We start from the raw sequence: 26,184 nt of genomic DNA, 5'->3' as shown, positions 1-26,184 counted from the left end.
CTTGTGGCCATTTCACGCAACAGCAACTTTAATCCCAGCGCTAAGGGTCAGTTGATATTCAAAATCATTGCAGGCCTGTAAATGACACCTGCCCTGAAAAGAAATCCTGGGGTCACATATCGACCAAAAAATTCAAAGGACGTCCATATTTCAAAACGACCATTTCAAAAGGCATATTTTACCCACATTAGTGTTCTGCTTCTTTTTCTTCCTTTCCTTTTTTGTTAAAAAAACGGGAATGGAAAAAGGCATCCCTCAGAATGGGCGAAAATCGTTGCAAACGAATCAATGGACAAAGGTTTAATCTCCAATATATATATAAACAGCTCATGCAGCTTAATATTAAAAAAACAAACAACCCAATACAAAAATGGGCAGAAGATCTAAAGAGACGTTTCTTCAAAGAAGACACAGAGATGGCCAAGACGCACATGAAAAGCTGCTCAACAGCACTAAGTATTAGAGAAATGCAAATCAAAACTACAATGAGGTATCACCTCACACCTGTTAGAATCGGCATCCTCAGAAAATCTACAAACAACAAATTCTGGGGAGGGTGTGGACAAAAGGAGCCCTCTTCCACTATTGGTGGGGATGTAAATTGATACAGTCACTATGGAGAACAGTATGGAGTTTCCTTAAAAAAACTAGAAATAGAATTACCATCTGATCCAGCAATCCCACTTCTGGGCATATACCCAGAGAAAACCATAAATCAAAAAGGCACATTCACCACAATGTTCATTGCAGCACTATTTACAATAGCCAGGTAATGCAAGCAACCTAAATGCCCACAGACAGATGAATGGATAAAGATGTGGTACATATATAAAATGCAATATTACTCAGCCATAAAAAGGAATGAAACTGGGTCATTTGTAGAGACATCGATGGATCTAGAGACTGTCATACCGAATGAAGTCAGTCAGAAAGAGGAAAACAAATATTGTATATTAATGCATATATGTGGAACCTAAAAAATGGTACAGATGAACTGGTTTGCAGGGAAGAAATAGAGACACAGAGGTAGAGAACAAACGTATGGACACCAAGTGTGGGAATCCATGGGGTGGTGGTGGTGGGATGAGTTGGGAGATTGGGATTGACCTGTATACATGTATATGCATAAAATACATAACTAATAATAACCTGCTGTATAAAAAAATAAATAAAATTAAATTTCAAAATTTTAAAATATAAAATTTTAAAATAAAACAGAAAAAAGTTATTCCCTTCACACAGATGTATTTATAGGAATGAATTATTTCCATGCTGATATCTATAAATACATAAAAGAGGAATCAAATCAATCTTGAACCATAAAAGAAAAAAAAAACCTGAACCCACCAGTTATACAGAGGGAAACCCTATCAGGGCACTTGCTCCAGCGGTAAACAATTCTGAAATTGGTCAGAGGTGGGGAATCACCTCCCATACAGCCAGCAACCCACCCCCCATGCAAGGAGCGTCCTCATTGCAAAGCTGGGGGACTGTGCTGAGGCATCTGTGAGTAAATGTGAGCTGAGCCCCAGGCCAGCTGCTGCTGAACTGTTCCCACCCTTCCCAGGTAAAACACCTGAATATGTACAAGGGCTTGAAAGCCTAGAGGAAGGGCCGAGGAGCCACACCAGCGACAGCGTGCAGGCGAACTTGGTGCCTGCAGGCCAGCCAGGATGGTCCTGGCCCCGGGCACTCTTCTGGAAGCTTTCTATTGCCCTGCCTGAGATACTCCTCCTGTCCCGGCCCCCACTGCTTTTTTCCTTCCTCTCTTCTATCCGGAGAGAAATGCCAGCGGAAGGTATGGGTGACACATCCTCTTCTTTACAGGTGGCAGACTGGCAACTCATGCAGAAAGGCCAGCAGAGCCCCACTCACACCGGGCCACCAACAAAGCCTTGGCCCCTCACTCCCTCCCACCAGCACAGCCCCGAGACTGCTGACGGGGCAGAGAATATGGAGTCAGGCACAACTTCAGGGGCTATTGCTGCCTGGAGCGCTGTTTATATTGACCTCAACCAGGCACACCTGTGGAGGGCCGGCCGGCAGGGTAAGGCTGCCCAGGTCAGCTAATCCACAACCCTCAGGGAATCACATTGTTGAAAATGGACCTCGCTAAGGCAGAATAGAAGCCAAGGAAAAAAAGGACACAATGCCATTTGCAGCCCCGTAGATGAGTCTAGAGGTAATCACGTGACTTGGAGTAAGTCAGAAAGTGAAAGACACATATCGTATCATATCACTTATAGCTGTTACCTAAAAATGGATACCAGGGCAGATATTTCCACGGAGAAGGGCAATCACACATTCATTAAACAAACTTATGGTTCACCAATGGAAAGGTGTGAGGATTGGTTTCATTACGATATCGGGGTTAACAGACATAATCAAACACAGGTGACATATATAATCACCAAAGACCTACGGAATACCAAGAGAAGACTACTCAACATTCTGTCCTAACGTACACGGGAAAAGGATCCCAGGAAGAACAGACATCTGTATATGTGTAAAAGAACCACATCTTCCACACCTACAACAAGCCAAACATTGTAATCAAACTTGCTGTAATAGAAAATAAAAAAAAAATTAAAAACACGAACAAGAAGTAGTGAGACAAACTTGAGGGGCTTTCTCCTGGCACATTCCATTCTAAATTCCAATCTAGAACACGACCTCCATTGAGGCTCTGTTGCTCTAGTAACCAGATTAGGTAAGGGAGAACTGCTGCCACCTTGTGGCCGTTTCACGCAACAGCAGCTTTAATCCCAGCGCTAATGGTCAGTTGATATTCAAAATCATTGCAGGCCTGTAAATGACACCTGCCCTGAAAACAAATCCTGGGGTCACATATCGACCAAAAAATTCAAAGGACGTCCATATTTCAAAACGACCATTTCAAAAGGCATATTTTACCCACATTAGTGTTCTGCTCCTTTTTCTTTCTTTCCATTTTTGTTAAAAAAACGGGAATGGAAAAAGGCATCCCTCAGAATGGGCGAAAATCGTTGCAAACGAATCAATGGACAAAGGTTTAATCTCCAATATATATATAAACAGCTCATGCAGCTTAATATTAAAAAAACAAACAACCCAATACAAAAATGGGCAGAAGATCTAAAGAGACGTTTCTTCAAAGAAGACACAGAGATGGCCAAGACGCACATGAAAAGCTGCTCAACAGCACTAAGTATTAGAGAAATGCAAATCAAAACTACAATGAGGTATCACCTCACACCTGTTAGAATCGGCATCCTCAGAAAATCTACAAACAACAAATTCTGGGGAGGGTGTGGACAAAAGGAGCCCTCTTCCACTATTGGTGGGGATGTAAATTGATACAGTCACTATGGAGAACAGTATGGAGTTTCCTTAAAAAAACTAGAAATAGAATTACCATCTGATCCAGCAATCCCACTTCTGGGCATATACCCAGAGAAAACCATAAATCAAAAAGGCACATTCACCACAATGTTCATTGCAGCACTATTTACAATAGCCAGGTAATGCAAGCAACCTAAATGCCCACAGACAGATGAATGGATAAAGATGTGGTACATATATAAAATGCAATATTACTCAGCCATAAAAAGGAATGAAACTGGGTCATTTGTAGAGACATCGATGGATCTAGAGACTGTCATACAGAATGAAGTCAGTCAGAAAGAGGAAAACAAATATTGTATATTAATGCATATATGTGGAACCTAAAAAATGGTACAGATGAACTGGTTTGCAGGGAAGAAATAGAGACACAGAGGTAGAGAACAAACGTATGGACACCAAGTGTGGGAAGCCATGGGGTGGTGGTGGTGGGATGAGTTGGGAGATTGGGATTGACCTGTATACATGTATATGCATAAAATACATAACTAATAATAACCTGCTGTATAAAAAAATAAATTAAATTAAATTTCAAAATTTTAAAAAATAAAATTTTAAAATAAAACAGAAAAAAGTTATTCCCTTCACACAGCTGTATTTATAGGAATGAATTATTTCCATACTGATATCTATAAATACATAAAAGAGGAATCAAATCTAACTTGAACCATAAAAGAAAAAAAAACCTGAACCCACCAGTTATACAGAGGGAAACCCTATCAGGGCACTTGCTCCAGCGGTAAACAATTCTGAAATTGGTCAGAGGTGGGGAATCACCTCCCATACAGCCAGCAACCCACCCCCCATGCAAGGAGCGTCCTCATTGCAAAGCTGGGGGACTGTGCTGAGGCATCTGTGAGTAAACGTGAGCTGAGCCCCAGGCCAGCTGCTGCTGAACTGTTCCCACCCTTCCCAGGTAAAACACCTGAATATGTACAAGGGCTTGAAAGCCTAGAGGAAGGGCCGTGGAGCCACACCAGCGACAGCACGCAGGCCCACTTGGTGCCTGCAGGGCAGCCAGGATGGTCCTGGCCCCGGGCGCTCTTCTGGACGCTTTCTATTGCCCTGCCTGAGATACCCCTCCTGTCCCGGCCCCCACTGCTTTTTTCCTTCCTCACCTCTGTCCGGAGAGAAATTCCAGCGGAAGGCATGGGTGACACATCCTCTTCTTTAAAGGTGGCAGCCTGGCAACTCCTGCAGAAAGGCCAGCAGAGCCCCACTCACACCGGGCCACCAACAAAGCCTTGGCCCCTCACTCCCTCCCACCAGCACAGCCCCGAGACTGCTGACGGGGCAGAGAATATGGAGTCAGGCACAACTTCAGGGGCTATTGCTGCCTGGAGCGCTGTTTATATTGACCTCAACCAGGCACACCTGGGGAGGGCCGGCCGGCAGGGTAAGGCTGCCCAGGTCAGCTAATCCACAACCCTCAGGGAATCGCATTTTTGAAAATGGACCTCGCTAAGGCAGAATAGAAGCCAAGGAAAAAAAGGACACAATGCCATTTGCAGCCCCGTAGATGAGTCTAGAGGTAATCACGTGACTTGGAGTAAGTCAGAAAGTGAAAGACACATATCGTATCATATCACTTATAGCTGTTACCTAAAAATGGATACCAGGGCAGATATTTCCACGGAGAAGGGCAATCACAGATTCATTAAACAAACTTATGGTTCACCAATGGAAAGGTGTGAGGATTGGTTTCATTACGATATCGGGGTTAACAGACATAATCAAACACAGGTGACATATATAATCACCAAAGACCTACGGAATACCAAGAGAAGACTACTCAACATTCTGTCCTAACGTACACGGGAAAAGGATCCCAGGAAGAACAGACATCTGTATATGTGTAAAAGAACCACATCTTCCACACCTACAACAAGCCAAACATTGTAATCAAACTTGCTGTAATAGAAAATAAAAAAAAAAAATTAAAAACACGAACAAGAAGTAGTGAGACAAACTTGAGGGGCTTTCTCCTGGCACATTCCATTCTAAATTCCAATCTAGAACACGACCTCCATTGAGGCTCTGTTGCTCTAGTAACCAGATTAGGTAAGGGAGAACTGCTGCCACCTTGTGGCCGTTTCACGCAACAGCAGCTTTAATCCCAGCGCTAATGGTCAGTTGATATTCAAAATCATTGCAGGCCTGTAAATGACACCTGCCCTGAACACAAATCCTGGGGTCACATATCGACCAAAAAATTCAAAGGACGTCCATATTTCAAAACGACCATTTCAAAAGGCATATTTTACCCACATTAGTGTTGTGCTTCTTTTTCTTTCTTTCCATTTTTGTTAAAAAAACGGGAATGGAAAAAGGCATCCCTCAGAATGGGCGAAAATCGTTGCAAACGAATCAATGGACAAAGGTTTAATCTCCAATATATATATAAACAGCTCATGCAGCTTAATATTAAAAAAACAAACAACCCAATACAAAAATGGGCAGAAGATCTAAAGAGACGTTTCTTCAAAGAAGACACAGAGATGGCCAAGACGCACATGAAAAGCTGCTCAACAGCACTAAGTATTAGAGAAATGCAAATCAAAACTACAATGAGGTATCACCTCACACCTGTTAGAATCGGCATCCTCAGAAAATCTACAAACAACAAATTCTGGGGAGGGTGTGGACAAAAGGAGCCCTCTTCCACTATTGGTGGGGATGTAAATTGATACAGTCACTATGGAGAACAGTATGGAGTTTCCTTAAAAAAACTAGAAATAGAATTACCATCTGATCCAGCAATCCCACTTCTGGGCATATACCCAGAGAAAACCATAAATCAAAAAGGCACATTCACCACAATGTTCATTGCAGCACTATTTACAATAGCCAGGTAATGCAAGCAACCTAAATGCCCACAGACAGATGAATGGATAGAGATGTGGTACATATATAAAATGCAATATTACTCAGCCATAAAAAGGAATGAAACTGGGTCATTTGTAGAGACATCGATGGATCTAGAGACTGTCATACAGAATGAAGTCAGTCAGAAAGAGGAAAACAAATATTGTATATTAATGCATATATGTGGAACCTAAAAAATGGTACATATGAACTGGTTTGCAGGGAAGAAATAGAGACACAGAGGTAGAGAACAAACGTATGGACACCAAGTGTGGGAAGCCATGGGGTGATGGTGGTGGGATGAGTTGGGAGATTGGGATTGACCTGTATACATGTATATGCATAAAATACATAACTAATAATAACCTGCTGTATAAAAAAATAAATAAAATTAAATTTCAAAATTTTAAAATATAAAATTTTAAAATAAAACAGAAAAAAGTTATTCCCTTCACACAGATGTATTTATAGGAATGAATTATTTCCATGCTGATATCTATAAATACATAAAAGAGGAATCAAATCAATCTTGAACCATAAAAGAAAAAAAAAACCTGAACCCACCAGTTATACAGAGGGAAACCCTATCAGGGCACTTGCTCCAGCGGTAAACAATTCTGAAATTGGTCAGAGGTGGGGAATCACCTCCCATACAGCCAGCAACCCACCCCCCATGCAAGGAGCGTCCTCATTGCAAAGCTGGGGGACTGTGCTGAGGCATCTGTGAGTAAATGTGAGCTGAGCCCCAGGCCAGCTGCTGCTGAACTGTTCCCACCCTTCCCAGGTAAAACACCTGAATATGTACAAGGGCTTGAAAGCCTAGAGGAAGGGCCGAGGAGCCACACCAGCGACAGCGTGCAGGCGAACTTGGTGCCTGCAGGCCAGCCAGGATGGTCCTGGCCCCGGGCACTCTTCTGGAAGCTTTCTATTGCCCTGCCTGAGATACTCCTCCTGTCCCGGCCCCCACTGCTTTTTTCCTTCCTCTCTTCTATCCGGAGAGAAATGCCAGCGGAAGGTATGGGTGACACATCCTCTTCTTTACAGGTGGCAGACTGGCAACTCATGCAGAAAGGCCAGCAGAGCCCCACTCACACCGGGCCACCAACAAAGCCTTGGCCCCTCACTCCCTCCCACCAGCACAGCCCCGAGACTGCTGACGGGGCAGAGAATATGGAGTCAGGCACAACTTCAGGGGCTATTGCTGCCTGGAGCGCTGTTTATATTGACCTCAACCAGGCACACCTGTGGAGGGCCGGCCGGCAGGGTAAGGCTGCCCAGGTCAGCTAATCCACAACCCTCAGGGAATCACATTGTTGAAAATGGACCTCGCTAAGGCAGAATAGAAGCCAAGGAAAAAAAGGACACAATGCCATTTGCAGCCCCGTAGATGAGTCTAGAGGTAATCACGTGACTTGGAGTAAGTCAGAAAGTGAAAGACACATATCGTATCATATCACTTATAGCTGTTACCTAAAAATGGATACCAGGGCAGATATTTCCACGGAGAAGGGCAATCACACATTCATTAAACAAACTTATGGTTCACCAATGGAAAGGTGTGAGGATTGGTTTCATTACGATATCGGGGTTAACAGACATAATCAAACACAGGTGACATATATAATCACCAAAGACCTACGGAATACCAAGAGAAGACTACTCAACATTCTGTCCTAACGTACACGGGAAAAGGATCCCAGGAAGAACAGACATCTGTATATGTGTAAAAGAACCACATCTTCCACACCTACAACAAGCCAAACATTGTAATCAAACTTGCTGTAATAGAAAATAAAAAAAAAATTAAAAACACGAACAAGAAGTAGTGAGACAAACTTGAGGGGCTTTCTCCTGGCACATTCCATTCTAAATTCCAATCTAGAACACGACCTCCATTGAGGCTCTGTTGCTCTAGTAACCAGATTAGGTAAGGGAGAACTGCTGCCACCTTGTGGCCGTTTCACGCAACAGCAGCTTTAATCCCAGCGCTAATGGTCAGTTGATATTCAAAATCATTGCAGGCCTGTAAATGACACCTGCCCTGAAAAGGAATCCTGGAGTCACATATCGACCAAAAAATTCAAAGGACGTCCATATTTCAAAACGACCATTTCAAAAGGCATATTTTACCCACATTAGTGTTCTGCTTCTTTTTCTTTCTTTCCTTTTTTGTTAAAAAAACGGGAATGGAAAAAGGCATCCCTCAGAATGGGCGAAAATCATTGCAAACGAATCAATGGACAAAGGTTTAATCTCCAATATATATATAAACAGCTCATGCAGCTTAATATTAAAAAAACAAACAACCCAATACAAAAATGGGCAGAAGATCTAAAGAGACGTTTCTTCAAAGAAGACACAGAGATGGCCAAGACGCACATGAAAAGCTGCTCAACAGCACTAAGTATTAGAGAAATGCAAATCAAAACTACAATGAGGTATCACCTCACACCTGTTAGAATCGGCATCCTCAGAAAATCTACAAACAACAAATTCTGGGGAGGGTGTGGACAAAAGGAGCCCTCTTCCACTATTGGTGGGGATGTAAATTGATACAGTCACTATGGAGAACAGTATGGAGTTTCCTTAAAAAAACTAGAAATAGAATTACCATCTGATCCAGCAATCCCACTTCTGGGCATATACCCAGAGAAAACCATAAATCAAAAAGGCACATTCACCACAATGTTCATTGCAGCACTATTTACAATAGCCAGGTAATGCAAGCAACCTAAATGCCCACAGACAGATGAATGGATAAAGATGTGGTACATATATAAAATGCAATATTACTCAGCCATAAAAAGGAATGAAACTGGGTCATTTGTAGAGACATCGATGGATCTAGAGACTGTCATACAGAATGAAGTCAGTCAGAAAGAGGAAAACAAATATTGTATATTAATGCATATATGTGGAACCTAAAAAATGGTACAGATGAACTGGTTTGCAGGGAAGAAATAGAGACACAGAGGTAGAGAACACACGTATGGACACCAAGTGTGGGAAGCCATGGGGTGGTGGTGGTGGGATGAGTTGGGAGATTGGGATTGACCTGTATACATGTATATGCATAAAATACATAACTAATAATAACCTGCTGTATAAAAAAATAAATAAAATTAAATTTCAAAATTTTAAAAAATAAAATTTTAAAATAAAAGAGAAAAAAGTTATTCCCTTCACACAGATGTATTTAGAGGAATGAATTATTTCCATGCTGATATCTATAAATACATAAAAGAGGAATCAAATCTAACTTGAACCATAAAAGAAAAAAAAACCTGAACCCACCAGTTATACAGAGGGAAACCCTATCAGGGCACTTGCTCCAGCGGTAAACAATTCTGAAATTGGTCAGAGGTGGGGAATCACCTCCCATACAGCCAGCAACCCACACCCCATGCAAGGAGCGTCCTCATTGCAAAGCTGGGGGACCGTGCTGAGGCATCTGTGAGTAAACGTGAGCTGAGCCCCAGGCCAGCTGCTGCTGAACTGTTCCCACCCTTCCCAGGTAAAACACCTGAATATGTACAAAGGCTTGAAAGCCTAGAGGAAGGGCCGTGGAGCCACACCAGCGACAGCACGCAGGCCCACTTGGTGCCTGCAGGCCAGCCAGGATGGTCCTGGCCCCAGGCGCTCTTCTGGAAGCTTTCTATTGCCCTGCCTGAGATACCCCTCCTGTCCCGGCCCCCACTGCTTTTTTCCTTCCTCACCTCTGTCCGGAGAGAAATTCCAGCGGAAGGTATGGGTGACACATCCTCTTCTTTACAGGTGGCAGCCTGGCAACTCCTGCAGAATGGCCAGCAGAGCCCCACTCACACCGGGCCACCAACAAAGCCTTGGCCCCTCACTCCCTCCCACCAGTACAGCCCCGAGACTGCTGACGGGGCAGAGAATATGGAGTCAGGCACAAATTCAGGGGCTATTGCTGCCTGGAGCGCTGTTTATATTGACCTCAACCAGGCACACCTGGGGAGGGCTGGCCGGCAGGGTAAGGCTGCCCAGGTCAGCTAATCCACAACCCTCAGGGAATCACATTGTTGAAAATGGACCTCGCTAAAGCAGAATAGAAGCCAAGGAAAAAAGGACACAATGCCATTGCAGCCCCGTAGATGTGTCTAGAGGTAATCACGTGACTTGGAGTAAGTCAGAAAGTGAAAGACACATATCGTATCATATCACTTATAGGTGTTACCTAAAAATGGATACCAGGGCAGATATTTCCACGGAGAAGGGCAATCACAGATTCATTAAACAAACTTATGGTTCACCAATGGAAAGGTGTGAGGATTGGTTTCATTACGATATCGGGGTTAACAGACATAATCAAACACAGGTGACATATATAATCACCAAAGACCTACGGAATACCAAGAGAAGACTACTCAACATTCTGTCCTAACGTACATGGGAAAAGGATCCCAGGAAGAACAGACATCTGTATATGTGTAAAAGCACCACATCTTCCACACCTACAACAAGCCAAACATTGTAATCAAACTTGCTGTAATAGAAAATAAAAAAAAAATTAAAAACACGAACAAGAAGTAGTGAGACAAACTTGAGGGGCTTTCTCCTGGCACATTCCATTCTAAATTCCAATCTAGAACACGACCTCCATTGAGGCTCTGTTGTTCTAGTAACCAGATTAGGTAAGGGAGAACTGCTGCCACCTTGTGGCCATTTCACGCAACAGCAACTTTAATCCCAGCGCTAAGGGTCAGTTGATATTCAAAATCATTGCAGGCCTGTAAATGACTCCTGCCCTGAAAAGAAATCCTGGGGTCACATATCGACCAAAAAATTCAAAGGACGTCCATATTTCAAAACGACCATTTCAAAAGGCATATTTTACCCACATTAGTGTTCTGCTTCTTTTTCTTCCTTTCCTTTTTTGTTAAAAAAACGGGAATGGAAAAAGGCATCCCTCAGAATGGGCGAAAATCGTTGCAAACGAATCAATGGACAAAGGTTTAATCTCCAATATATATATAAACAGCTCATGCAGCTTAATATTAAAAAAACAAACAACCCAATACAAAAATGGGCAGAAGATCTAAAGAGACGTTTCTTCAAAGAAGACACAGAGATGGCCAAGACGCACATGAAAAGCTGCTCAACAGCACTAAGTATTAGAGAAATGCAAATCAAAACTACAATGAGGTATCACCTCACACCTGTTAGAATCGGCATCCTCAGAAAATCTACAAACAACAAATTCTGGGGAGGGTGTGGACAAAAGGAGCCCTCTTCCACTATTGGTGGGGATGTAAATTGATACAGTCACTATGGAGAACAGTATGGAGTTTCCTTAAAAAAACTAGAAATAGAATTACCATCTGATCCAGCAATCCCACTTCTGGGCATATACCCAGAGAAAACCATAAATCAAAAAGGCACATTCACCACAATGTTCATTGCAGCACTATTTACAATAGCCAGGTAATGCAAGCAACCTAAATGCCCACAGACAGATGAATGGATAAAGATGTGGTACATATATAAAATGCAATATTACTCAGCCATAAAAAGGAATGAAACTGGGTCATTTGTAGAGACATCGATGGATCTAGAGACTGTCATACCGAATGAAGTCAGTCAGAAAGAGGAAAACAAATATTGTATATTAATGCATATATGTGGAACCTAAAAAATGGTACAGATGAACTGGTTTGCAGGGAAGAAATAGAGACACAGAGGTAGAGAACACACGTATGGACACCAAGTGTGGGAATCCATGGGGTGGTGGTGGTGGGATGAGTTGGGAGATTGGGATTGACCTGTATACATGTATATGCATAAAATACATAACTAATAATAACCTGCTGTATAAAAAAATAAATAAAATTAAATTTCAAAATTTTAAAAAATAAAATTTTAAAATAAAACAGAAAAGTTATTCCCTTCACACAGATGTATTTATAGGAATGAATTATTTCCATGCTGATATCTATAAATACATAAAAGAGGAATCAAATCTAACTTGAACCATAAAAGAAAAAAAAACCTGAACCCACCAGTTATACAGAGGGAAACACTAGCAGGGCACTTGCTCCAGCGGTAAACAATTCTGAAATTGGTCAGAGGTGGGGAATCACCTCCCATACAGCCAGCAACCCACCCCCCATGCAAGGAGCGTCCTCATTGCAAAGCTGGGGGACCGTGCTGAGGCATCTGTGAGTAAACGTGAGCTGAGCCCCAGGCCAGCTGCTGCTGAACTGTTCCCACCCTTCCCAGGTAAAACACCTGAATATGTACAAGGGCTTGAAAGCCTAGAGGAAGGGCCGAGGAGCCACACCAGCGACAGCGTGCAGGCGAACTTGGTGCCTGCAGGCCAGCCAGGATGGTCCTGGCCCCGGGCACTCTTCTGGAAGCTTTCTATTGCCCTGCCTGAGATACTCCTCCTGTCCCGGCCCCCACTGCTTTTTTCCTTCCTCTCTTCTATCCAGAGAGAAATGCCAGCGGAAGGTATGGGTGACACATCCTCTTCTTTACAGGTGGCAGACTGGCAACTCATGCAGAAAGGCCAGCAGAGCCCCACTCACACCGGGCCACCAACAAAGCCTTGGCCCCTCACTCCCTCCCACCAGCACAGCCCCGAGACTGCTGACGGGGCAGAGAATATGGAGTCAGGCACAACTTCAGGGGCTATTGCTGCCTGGAGCGCTGTTTATATTGACCTCAACCAGGCACACCTGTGGAGGGCCGGTCGGCAGGGTAAGGCTGCCCAGGTCAGCTAATCCACAACCCTCAGGGAATCACATTGTTGAAAATGGACCTCGCTAAGGCAGAATAGAAGCCAAGGAAAAAAAGGACACAATGCCATTTGCAGCCCCGTAGATGAGTCTAGAGGTAATCACGTGACTTGGAGTAAGTCAGAAAGTGAAAGACACATATCGTATCATATCACTTATAGCTGTTACCTAAAAATGGATACCAGGGCAGATATTTCCACGGAGAAGGGCAATCACACATTCATTAAACAAACTTATGGTTCACCAATGGAAAGGTGTGAGGATTGGTTTCATTACGATATCGGGGTTAACAGACATAATCAAACACAGGTGACATATATAATCACCAAAGACCTACGGAATACCAAGAGAAGACTACTCAACATTCTGTCCTAACGTACACGGGAAAAGGATCCCAGGAAGAACAGACATCTGTATATGTGTAAAAGAACCACATCTTCCACACCTACAACAAGCCAAACATTGTAATCAAACTTGCTGTAATAGAAAATAAAAAAAAATTAAAAACACGAACAAGAAGTAGTGAGACAAACTTGAGGGGCTTTCTCCTGGCACATTCCATTCTAAATTCCAATCTAGAACACGACCTCCATTGAGGCTCTGTTGCTCTAGTAACCAGATTAGGTAAGGGAGAACTGCTGCCACCTTGTGGCCGTTTCACGCAACAGCAGCTTTAATCCCAGCGCTAATGGTCAGTTGATATTCAAAATCATTGCAGGCCTGTAAATGACACCTGCCCTGAAAACAAATCCTGGGGTCACATATCGACCAAAAAATTCAAAGGACGTCCATATTTCAAAACGACCATTTCAAAAGGCATATTTTACCCACATTAGTGTTCTGCTCCTTTTTCTTTCTTTCCATTTTTGTTAAAAAAACGGGAATGGAAAAAGGCATCCCTCAGAATGGGCGAAAATCGTTGCAAACGAATCAATGGACAAAGGTTTAATCTCCAATATATATATAAACAGCTCATGCAGCTTAATATTAAAAAAACAAACAACCCAATACAAAAATGGGCAGAAGATCTAAAGAGACGTTTCTTCAAAGAAGACACAGAGATGGCCAAGACGCACATGAAAAGCTGCTCAACAGCACTAAGTATTAGAGAAATGCAAATCAAAACTACAATGAGGTATCACCTCACACCTGTTAGAATCGGCATCCTCAGAAAATCTACAAACAACAAATTCTGGGGAGGGTGTGGACAAAAGGAGCCCTCTTCCACTATTGGTGGGGATGTAAATTGATACAGTCACTATGGAGAACAGTATGGAGTTTCCTTAAAAAAACTAGAAATAGAATTACCATCTGATCCAGCAATCCCACTTCTGGGCATATACCCAGAGAAAACCATAAATCAAAAAGGCACATTCACCACAATGTTCATTGCAGCACTATTTACAATAGCCAGGTAATGCAAGCAACCTAAATGCCCACAGACAGATGAATGGATAAAGATGTGGTACATATATAAAATGCAATATTACTCAGCCATAAAAAGGAATGAAACTGGGTCATTTGTAGAGACATCGATGGATCTAGAGACTGTCATACAGAATGAAGTCAGTCAGAAAGAGGAAAACAAATATTGTATATTAATGCATATATGTGGAACCTAAAAAATGGTACAGATGAACTGGTTTGCAGGGAAGAAATAGAGACACAGAGGTAGAGAACAAACGTATGGACACCAAGTGTGGGAAGCCATGGGGTGGTGGTGGTGGGATGAGTTGGGAGATTGGGATTGACCTGTATACATGTATATGCATAAAATACATAACTAATAATAACCTGCTGTATAAAAAAATAAATAAAATTAAATTTCAAAATTTTAAAAAATAAAATTTTAAAATAAAACAGAAAAAAGTTATTCCCTTCACACAGCTGTATTTATAGGAATGAATTATTTCCATGCTGATATCTATAAATACATAAAAGAGGAATCAAATCTAACTTGAACCATAAAAGAAAAAAAAACCTGAACCCACCAGTTATACAGAGGGAAACCCTATCAGGGCACTTGCTCCAGCGGTAAACAATTCTGAAATTGGTCAGAGGTGGGGAATCACCTCGCATACAGCCAGCAACCCACCCCCCATGCAAGGAGCGTCCTCATTGCAAAGCTGGGGGACCGTGCTGAGGCATCTGTGAGTAAACGTGAGCTGAGCCCCAGGCCAGCTGCTGCTGAACTGTTCCCACCCTTCCCAGGTAAAACACCTGAATATGTACAAGGGCTTGAAAGCCTAGAGAAAGGGCCGTGGAGCCACACCAGCGACAGCACGAAGGCCCACTTGGTGCCTGCAGGGCAGCCAGGATGGTCCTGGCCCCGGGCGCTCTTCTGGAAGCTTTCTATTGCCCTGCCTGAGATACCCCTCCTGTCCCGGCCCCCACTGCTTTTTTCCTTCCTCACCTCTGTCCGGAGAGAAATTCCAGCGGAAGGCATGGGTGACACATCCTCTTCTTTAAAGGTGGCAGCCTGGCAACTCCTGCAGAAAGGCCAGCAGAGCCCCACTCACACCGGGCCACCAACAAAGCCTTGGCCCCTCACTCCCTCCCACCAGCACAGCCCCGAGACTGCTGACGGGGCAGAGAATATGGAGTCAGGCACAACTTCAGGGGCTATTGCTGCCTGGAGCGCTGTTTATATTGACCTCAACCAGGCACACCTGGGGAGGGCCGGCCGGCAGGGTAAGGCTGCCCAGGTCAGCTAATCCACAACCCTCAGGGAATCGCATTTTTGAAAATGGACCTCGCTAAGGCAGAATAGAAGCCAAGGAAAAAAAGGACACAATGCCATTTGCAGCCCCGTAGATGAGTCTAGAGGTAATCACGTGACTTGGAGTAAGTCAGAAAGTGAAAGACACATATCGTATCATATCACTTATAGCTGTTACCTAAAAATGGATACCAGGGCAGATATTTCCACGGAGAAGGGCAATCACACATTCATTAAACAAACTTATGGTTCACCAATGGAAAGGTGTGAGGATTGGTTTCATTACGATATCGGGGTTAACAGACATAATCAAACACAGGTGACATATATAATCACCAAAGACCTACGGAATACCAAGAGAAGACTACTCAACATTCTGTCCTAACGTACACGGGAAAAGGATCCCAGGAAGAACAGACATCTGTATATGTGTAAAAGAACCACATCTTCCACACCTACAACAAGCCAAACATTGTAATCAAACTTGCTGTAATAGAAAATAAAAAAAAAATTAAAAACACGAACAAGAAGTAGTGAGACAAACTTGAGGGGCTTTCTCCTGGCACATTCCATTCTAAATTCCAATCTAGAACACGACCTCCATTGAGGCTCTGTTGCTCTAGTAACCAGATTAGGTAAGGGAGAACTGCTGCCACCTTGTGGCCGTTTCACGCAACAGCAGCTTTAATCCCAGCGCTAATGGTCAGTTGATATTCAAAATCATTGCAGGCCTGTAAATGACACCTGCCCTGAAAAGGAATCCTGGAGTCACATATCGACCAAAAAATTCAAAGGACGTCCATATTTCAAAACGACCATTTCAAAAGGCATATTTTACCCACATTAGTGTTCTGCTTCTTTTTCTTTCTTTCCTTTTTGTTAAAAAAACGGGAATGGAAAAAGGCATCCCTCAGAATGGGCGAAAATCGTTGCAAACGAATCAATGGACAAAGGTTTAATCTCCAATATATATATAAACAGCTCATGCAGCTTAATATTAAAAAAACAAACAACCCAATGCAAAAATGGGCAGAAGATCTAAAGAGACGTTTCTTCAAAGAAGACACAGAGATGGCCAAGACGCACATGAAAAGCTGCTCAACAGCACTAAGTATTAGAGAAATGCAAATCAAAACTACAATGAGGTATCACCTCACACCTGTTAGAATCGGCATCCTCAGAAAATCTACAAACAACAAATTCTGGGGAGGGTGTGGACAAAAGGAGCCCTCTTCCACTATTGGTGGGGATGTAAATTGATACAGTCACTATGGAGAACAGTATGGAGTTTCCTTAAAAAAACTAGAAATAGAATTACCATCTGATCCAGCAATCCCACTTCTGGGCATATACCCAGAGAAAACCATAAATCAAAAAGGCACATTCACCACAATGTTCATTGCAGCACTATTTACAATAGCCAGGTAATGCAAGCAACCTAAATGCCCACAGACAGATGAATGGATAAAGATGTGGTACATATATAAAATGCAATATTACTCAGCCATAAAAAGGAATGAAACTGGGTCATTTGTAGAGACATCGATGGATCTAGAGACTGTCATACCGAATGAAGTCAGTCAGAAAGAGGAAAACAAATATTGTATATTAATGCATATATGTGGAACCTAAAAAATGGTACAGATGAACTGGTTTGCAGGGAAGAAATAGAGACACAGAGGTAGAGAACACACGTATGGACACCAAGTGTGGGAATCCATGGGGTGGTGGTGGTGGGATGAGTTGGGAGATTGGGATTGACCTGTATACATGTATATGCATAAAATACATAACTAATAATAACCTGCTGTATAAAAAAATAAATAAAATTAAATTTCAAAATTTTAAAAAATAAAATTTTAAAATAAAAGAGAAAAAAGTTATTCCCTTCACACAGATGTATTTAGAGGAATGAATTATTTCCATGCTGATATCTATAAATACATAAAAGAGGAATCAAATCTAACTTGAACCATAAAAGAAAAAAAAACCTGAACCCACCAGTTATACAGAGGGAAACCCTATCAGGGCACTTGCTCCAGCGGTAAACAATTCTGAAATTGGTCAGAGGTGGGGAATCACCTCCCATACAGCCAGCAACCCACACCCCATGCAAGGAGCGTCCTCATTGCAAAGCTGGGGGACCGTGCTGAGGCATCTGTGAGTAAACGTGAGCTGAGCCCCAGGCCAGCTGCTGCTGAACTGTTCCCACCCTTCCCAGGTAAAACACCTGAATATGTACAAAGGCTTGAAAGCCTAGAGGAAGGGCCGTGGAGCCACACCAGCGACAGCACGCAGGCCCACTTGGTGCCTGCAGGCCAGCCAGGATGGTCCTGGCCCCAGGCGCTCTTCTGGAAGCTTTCTATTGCCCTGCCTGAGATACCCCTCCTGTCCCGGCCCCCACTGCTTTTTTCCTTCCTCACCTCTGTCCGGAGAGAAATTCCATCGGAAGGTATGGGTGACACATCCTCTTCTTTACAGGTGGCAGCCTGGCAACTCCTGCAGAATGGCCAGCAGAGCCCCACTCACACCGGGCCACCAACAAAGCCTTGGCCCCTCACTCCCTCCCACCAGTACAGCCCCGAGACTGCTGACGGGGCAGAGAATATGGAGTCAGGCACAATTTCAGGGGCTATTGCTGCCTGGAGCGCTGTTTATATTGACCTCAAACAGGCACACCTGGGGAGGGCTGGCCGGCAGGGTAAGGCTGCCCAGGTCAGCTAATCCACAACCCTCAGGGAATCACATTGTTGAAAATGGACCTCGCTAAAGCAGAATAGAAGCCAAGGAAAAAAGGACACAATGCCATTGCAGCCCCGTAGATGTGTCTAGAGGTAATCACGTGACTTGGAGTAAGTCAGAAAGTGAAAGACACATATCGTATCATATCACTTATAGGTGTTACCTAAAAATGGATACCAGGGCAGATATTTCCACGGAGAAGGGCAATCACAGATTCATTAAACAAACTTATGGTTCACCAATGGAAAGGTGTGAGGATTGGTTTCATTACGATATCGGGGTTAACAGACATAATCAAACACAGGTGACATATATAATCACCAAAGACCTACGGAATACCAAGAGAAGACTACTCAACATTCTGTCCTAACGTACATGGGAAAAGGATCCCAGGAAGAACAGACATCTGTATATGTGTAAAAGCACCACATCTTCCACACCTACAACAAGCCAAACATTGTAATCAAACTTGCTGTAATAGAAAATAAAAAAAAAATTAAAAACACGAACAAGAAGTAGTGAGACAAACTTGAGGGGCTTTCTCCTGGCACATTCCATTCTAAATTCCAATCTAGAACACGACCTCCATTGAGGCTCTGTTGTTCTAGAAACCAGATTAGGTAAGGGAGAACTGCTGCCACCTTGTGGCCGTTTCACGCAACAGCAACTTTAATCCCAGCGCTAAGGGTCAGTTGATATTCAAAATCATTGCAGGCCTGTAAATGACACCTGCCCTGAAAAGAAATCCTGGGGTCACATATCGACCAAAAAATTCAAAGGACGTCCATATTTCAAAACGACCATTTCAAAAGGCATATTTTACCCACATTAGTGTTCTGCTTCTTTTTCTTCCTTTCCTTTTTTGTTAAAAAAACGGGAATGGAAAAAGGCATCCCTCAGAATGGGCGAAAATCGTTGCAAACGAATCAATGGACAAAGGTTTAATCTCCAATATATATATAAACAGCTCATGCAGCTTAATATTAAAAAAACAAACAACCCAATACAAAAATGGGCAGAAGATCTAAAGAGACGTTTCTTCAAAGAAGACACAGAGATGGCCAAGACGCACATGAAAAGCTGCTCAACAGCACTAAGTATTAGAGAAATGCAAATCAAAACTACAATGAGGTATCACCTCACACCTGTTAGAATCGGCATCCTCAGAAAATCTACAAACAACAAATTCTGGGGAGGGTGTGGACAAAAGGAGCCCTCTTCCACTATTGGTGGGGATGTAAATTGATACAGTCACTATGGAGAACAGTATGGAGTTTCCTTAAAAAAACTAGAAATAGAATTACCATCTGATCCAGCAATCCCACTTCTGGGCATATACCCAGAGAAAACCATAAATCAAAAAGGCACATTCACCACAATGTTCATTGCAGCACTATTTACAATAGCCAGGTAATGCAAGCAACCTAAATGCCCACAGACAGATGAATGGATAAAGATGTGGTACATATATAAAATGCAATATTACTCAGCCATAAAAAGGAATGAAACTGGGTCATTTGTAGAGACATCGATGGATCTAGAGACTGTCATACCGAATGAAGTCAGTCAGAAAGAGGAAAACAAATATTGTATATTAATGCATATATGTGGAACCTAAAAAATGGTACAGATGAACTGGTTTGCAGGGAAGAAATAGAGACACAGAGGTAGAGAACAAACGTATGGACACCAAGTGTGGGAATCCATGGGGTGGTGGTGGTGGGATGAGTTGGGAGATTGGGATTGACCTGTATACATGTATATGCATAAAATACATAACTAATAATAACCTGCTGTATAAAAAAATAAATAAAATTAAATTTCAAAATTTTAAAAAATAAAATTTTAAAATAAAACAGAAAAGTTATTCCCTTCACACAGATGTATTTATAGGAATGAATTATTTCCATGCTGATATCTATAAATACATAAAAGAGGAATCAAATCTAACTTGAACCATAAAAGAAAAAAAAACCTGAACCCACCAGTTATACAGAGGGAAACCCTAGCAGGGCACTTGCTCCAGTGGTAAACAATTCTGAAATTGGTCAGAGGTGGGGAATCACCTCCCATACAGCCAGCAACCCACCCCCCATGTAAGGAGCGTCCTCATTGCAAAGCTGGGGGACCGTGCTGAGGCATCTGTGAGTAAACGTGAGCTGAGCCCCAGGCCAGCTGCTGCTGAACTGTTCCCACCCTTCCCAGGTAAAACACCTGAATATGTACAAGGGCTTGAAAGCCTAGAGGAAGGGCCGAGGAGCCACACCAGCGACAGCGTGCAGGCGAACTTGGTGCCTGCAGGCCAGCCAGGATGGTCCTGGCCCCGGGCACTCTTCTGGAAGCTTTCTATTGCCCTGCCTGAGATACTCCTCCTGTCCCGGCCCCCACTGCTTTTTTCCTTCCTCTCTTCTATCCAGAGAGAAATGCCAGCGGAAGGTATGGGTGACACATCCTCTTCTTTACAGGTGGCAGACTGGCAACTCATGCAGAAAGGCCAGCAGAGCCCCACTCACACCGGGCCACCAACAAAGCCTTGGCCCCTCACTCCCTCCCACCAGCACAGCCCCGAGACTGCTGACGGGGCAGAGAATATGGAGTCAGGCACAACTTCAGGGGCTATTGCTGCCTGGAGCGCTGTTTATATTGACCTCAACCAGGCACACCTGTGGAGGGCCGGTCGGCAGGGTAAGGCTGCCCAGGTCAGCTAATCCACAACCCTCAGGGAATCACATTGTTGAAAATGGACCTCGCTAAGGCAGAATAGAAGCCAAGGAAAAAAAGGACACAATGCCATTTGCAGCCCCGTAGATGAGTCTAGAGGTAATCACGTGACTTGGAGTAAGTCAGAAAGTGAAAGACACATATCGTATCATATCACTTATAGCTGTTACCTAAAAATGGATACCAGGGCAGATATTTCCACGGAGAAGGGCAATCACACATTCATTAAACAAACTTATGGTTCACCAATGGAAAGGTGTGAGGATTGGTTTCATTACGATATCGGGGTTAACAGACATAATCAAACACAGGTGACATATATAATCACCAAAGACCTACGGAATACCAAGAGAAGACTACTCAACATTCTGTCCTAACGTACACGGGAAAAGGATCCCAGGAAGAACAGACATCTGTATATGTGTAAAAGAACCACATCTTCCACACCTACAACAAGCCAAACATTGTAATCAAACTTGCTGTAATAGAAAATAAAAAAAAATTAAAAACACGAACAAGAAGTAGTGAGACAAACTTGAGGGGCTTTCTCCTGGCACATTCCATTCTAAATTCCAATCTAGAACACGACCTCCATTGAGGCTCTGTTGCTCTAGTAACCAGATTAGGTAAGGGAGAACTGCTGCCACCTTGTGGCCGTTTCACGCAACAGCAGCTTTAATCCCAGCGCTAATGGTCAGTTGATATTCAAAATCATTGCAGGCCTGTAAATGACACCTGCCCTGAAAACAAATCCTGGGGTCACATATCGACCAAAAAATTCAAAGGACGTCCATATTTCAAAACGACCATTTCAAAAGGCATATTTTACCCACATTAGTGTTCTGCTCCTTTTTCTTTCTTTCCATTTTTGTTAAAAAAACGGGAATGGAAAAAGGCATCCCTCAGAATGGGCGAAAATCGTTGCAAACGAATCAATGGACAAAGGTTTAATCTCCAATATATATATAAACAGCTCATGCAGCTTAATATTAAAAAAACAAACAACCCAATACAAAAATGGGCAGAAGATCTAAAGAGACGTTTCTTCAAAGAAGACACAGAGATGGCCAAGACGCACATGAAAAGCTGCTCAACAGCACTAAGTATTAGAGAAATGCAAATCAAAACTACAATGAGGTATCACCTCACACCTGTTAGAATCGGCATCCTCAGAAAATCTACAAACAACAAATTCTGGGGAGGGTGTGGACAAAAGGAGCCCTCTTCCACTATTGGTGGGGATGTAAATTGATACAGTCACTATGGAGAACAGTATGGAGTTTCCTTAAAAAAACTAGAAATAGAATTACCATCTGATCCAGCAATCCCACTTCTGGGCATATACCCAGAGAAAACCATAAATCAAAAAGGCACATTCACCACAATGTTCATTGCAGCACTATTTACAATAGCCAGGTAATGCAAGCAACCTAAATGCCCACAGACAGATGAATGGATAAAGATGTGGTACATATATAAAATGCAATATTACTCAGCCATAAAAAGGAATGAAACTGGGTCATTTGTAGAGACATCGATGGATCTAGAGACTGTCATACAGAATGAAGTCAGTCAGAAAGAGGAAAACAAATATTGTATATTAATGCATATATGTGGAACCTAAAAAATGGTACAGATGAACTGGTTTGCAGGGAAGAAATAGAGACACAGAGGTAGAGAACAAACGTATGGACACCAAGTGTGGGAAGCCATGGGGTGGTGGTGGTGGGATGAGTTGGGAGATTGGGATTGACCTGTATACATGTATATGCATAAAATACATAACTAATAATAACCTGCTGTATAAAAAAATAAATAAAATTAAATTTCAAAATTTTAAAAAATAAAATTTTAAAATAAAACAGAAAAAAGTTATTCCCTTCACACAGCTGTATTTATAGGAATGAATTATTTCCATGCTGATATCTATAAATACATAAAAGAGGAATCAAATCTAACTTGAACCATAAAAGAAAAAAAAACCTGAACCCACCAGTTATACAGAGGGAAACCCTATCAGGGCACTTGCTCCAGCGGTAAACAATTCTGAAATTGGTCAGAGGTGGGGAATCACCTCGCATACAGCCAGCAACCCACCCCCCATGCAAGGAGCGTCCTCATTGCAAAGCTGGGGGACCGTGCTGAGGCATCTGTGAGTAAACGTGAGCTGAGCCCCAGGCCAGCTGCTGCTGAACTGTTCCCACCCTTCCCAGGTAAAACACCTGAATATGTACAAGGGCTTGAAAGCCTAGAGAAAGGGCCGTGGAGCCACACCAGCGACAGCACGAAGGCCCACTTGGTGCCTGCAGGGCAGCCAGGATGGTCCTGGCCCCGGGCGCTCTTCTGGAAGCTTTCTATTGCCCTGCCTGAGATACCCCTCCTGTCCCGGCCCCCACTGCTTTTTTCCTTCCTCACCTCTGTCCGGAGAGAAATTCCAGCGGAAGGCATGGGTGACACATCCTCTTCTTTAAAGGTGGCAGCCTGGCAACTCCTGCAGAAAGGCCAGCAGAGCCCCACTCACACCGGGCCACCAACAAAGCCTTGGCCCCTCACTCCCTCCCACCAGCACAGCCCCGAGACTGCTGACGGGGCAGAGAATATGGAGTCAGGCACAACTTCAGGGGCTATTGCTGCCTGGAGCGCTGTTTATATTGACCTCAACCAGGCACACCTGGGGAGGGCCGGCCGGCAGGGTAAGGCTGCCCAGGTCAGCTAATCCACAACCCTCAGGGAATCGCATTTTTGAAAATGGACCTCGCTAAGGCAGAATAGAAGCCAAGGAAAAAAAGGACACAATGCCATTTGCAGCCCCGTAGATGAGTCTAGAGGTAATCACGTGACTTGGAGTAAGTCAGAAAGTGAAAGACACATATCGTATCATATCACTTATAGCTGTTACCTAAAAATGGATACCAGGGCAGATATTTCCACGGAGAAGGGCAATCACACATTCATTAAACAAACTTATGGTTCACCAATGGAAAGGTGTGAGGATTGGTTTCATTACGATATCGGGGTTAACAGACATAATCAAACACAGGTGACATATATAATCACCAAAGACCTACGGAATACCAAGAGAAGACTACTCAACATTCTGTCCTAACGTACACGGGAAAAGGATCCCAGGAAGAACAGACATCTGTATATGTGTAAAAGAACCACATCTTCCACACCTACAACAAGCCAAACATTGTAATCAAACTTGCTGTAATAGAAAATAAAAAAAAAATTAAAAACACGAACAAGAAGTAGTGAGACAAACTTGAGGGGCTTTCTCCTGGCACATTCCATTCTAAATTCCAATCTAGAACACGACCTCCATTGAGGCTCTGTTGCTCTAGTAACCAGATTAGGTAAGGGAGAACTGCTGCCACCTTGTGGCCGTTTCACGCAACAGCAGCTTTAATCCCAGCGCTAATGGTCAGTTGATATTCAAAATCATTGCAGGCCTGTAAATGACACCTGCCCTGAAAAGGAATCCTGGAGTCACATATCGACCAAAAAATTCAAAGGACGTCCATATTTCAAAACGACCATTTCAAAAGGCATATTTTACCCACATTAGTGTTCTGCTTCTTTTTCTTTCTTTCCTTTTTGTTAAAAAAACGGGAATGGAAAAAGGCATCCCTCAGAATGGGCGAAAATCGTTGCAAACGAATCAATGGACAAAGGTTTAATCTCCAATATATATATAAACAGCTCATGCAGCTTAATATTAAAAAAACAAACAACCCAATGCAAAAATGGGCAGAAGATCTAAAGAGACGTTTCTTCAAAGAAGACACAGAGATGGCCAAGACGCACATGAAAAGCTGCTCAACAGCACTAAGTATTAGAGAAATGCAAATCAAAACTACAATGAGGTATCACCTCACACCTGTTAGAATCGGCATCCTCAGAAAATCTACAAACAACAAATTCTGGGGAGGGTGTGGACAAAAGGAGCCCTCTTCCACTATTGGTGGGGATGTAAATTGATACAGTCACTATGGAGAACAGTATGGAGTTTCCTTAAAAAAACTAGAAATAGAATTACCATCTGATCCAGCAATCCCACTTCTGGGCATATACCCAGAGAAAACCATAAATCAAAAAGGCACATTCACCACAATGTTCATTGCAGCACTATTTACAATAGCCAGGTAATGCAAGCAACCTAAATGCCCACAGACAGATGAATGGATAAAGATGTGGTACATATATAAAATGCAATATTACTCAGCCATAAAAAGGAATGAAACTGGGTCATTTGTAGAGACATCGATGGATCTAGAGACTGTCATACCGAATGAAGTCAGTCAGAAAGAGGAAAACAAATATTGTATATTAATGCATATATGTGGAACCTAAAAAATGGTACAGATGAACTGGTTTGCAGGGAAGAAATAGAGACACAGAGGTAGAGAACACACGTATGGACACCAAGTGTGGGAATCCATGGGGTGGTGGTGGTGGGATGAGTTGGGAGATTGGGATTGACCTGTATACATGTATATGCATAAAATACATAACTAATAATAACCTGCTGTATAAAAAAATAAATAAAATTAAATTTCAAAATTTTAAAAAATAAAATTTTAAAATAAAAGAGAAAAAAGTTATTCCCTTCACACAGATGTATTTAGAGGAATGAATTATTTCCATGCTGATATCTATAAATACATAAAAGAGGAATCAAATCTAACTTGAACCATAAAAGAAAAAAAAACCTGAACCCACCAGTTATACAGAGGGAAACCCTATCAGGGCACTTGCTCCAGCGGTAAACAATTCTGAAATTGGTCAGAGGTGGGGAATCACCTCCCATACAGCCAGCAACCCACACCCCATGCAAGGAGCGTCCTCATTGCAAAGCTGGGGGACCGTGCTGAGGCATCTGTGAGTAAACGTGAGCTGAGCCCCAGGCCAGCTGCTGCTGAACTGTTCCCACCCTTCCCAGGTAAAACACCTGAATATGTACAAAGGCTTGAAAGCCTAGAGGAAGGGCCGTGGAGC

The sequence above is a fragment of the Mesoplodon densirostris genome, chromosome 10 (genome assembly GCF_025265405.1).
Source record: "Mesoplodon densirostris isolate mMesDen1 chromosome 10, mMesDen1 primary haplotype, whole genome shotgun sequence".
Classification (NCBI taxonomy): Eukaryota; Metazoa; Chordata; class Mammalia; order Artiodactyla; family Ziphiidae; genus Mesoplodon; species Mesoplodon densirostris.
Note: the sequence above shows the minus strand (reverse complement) of the source record.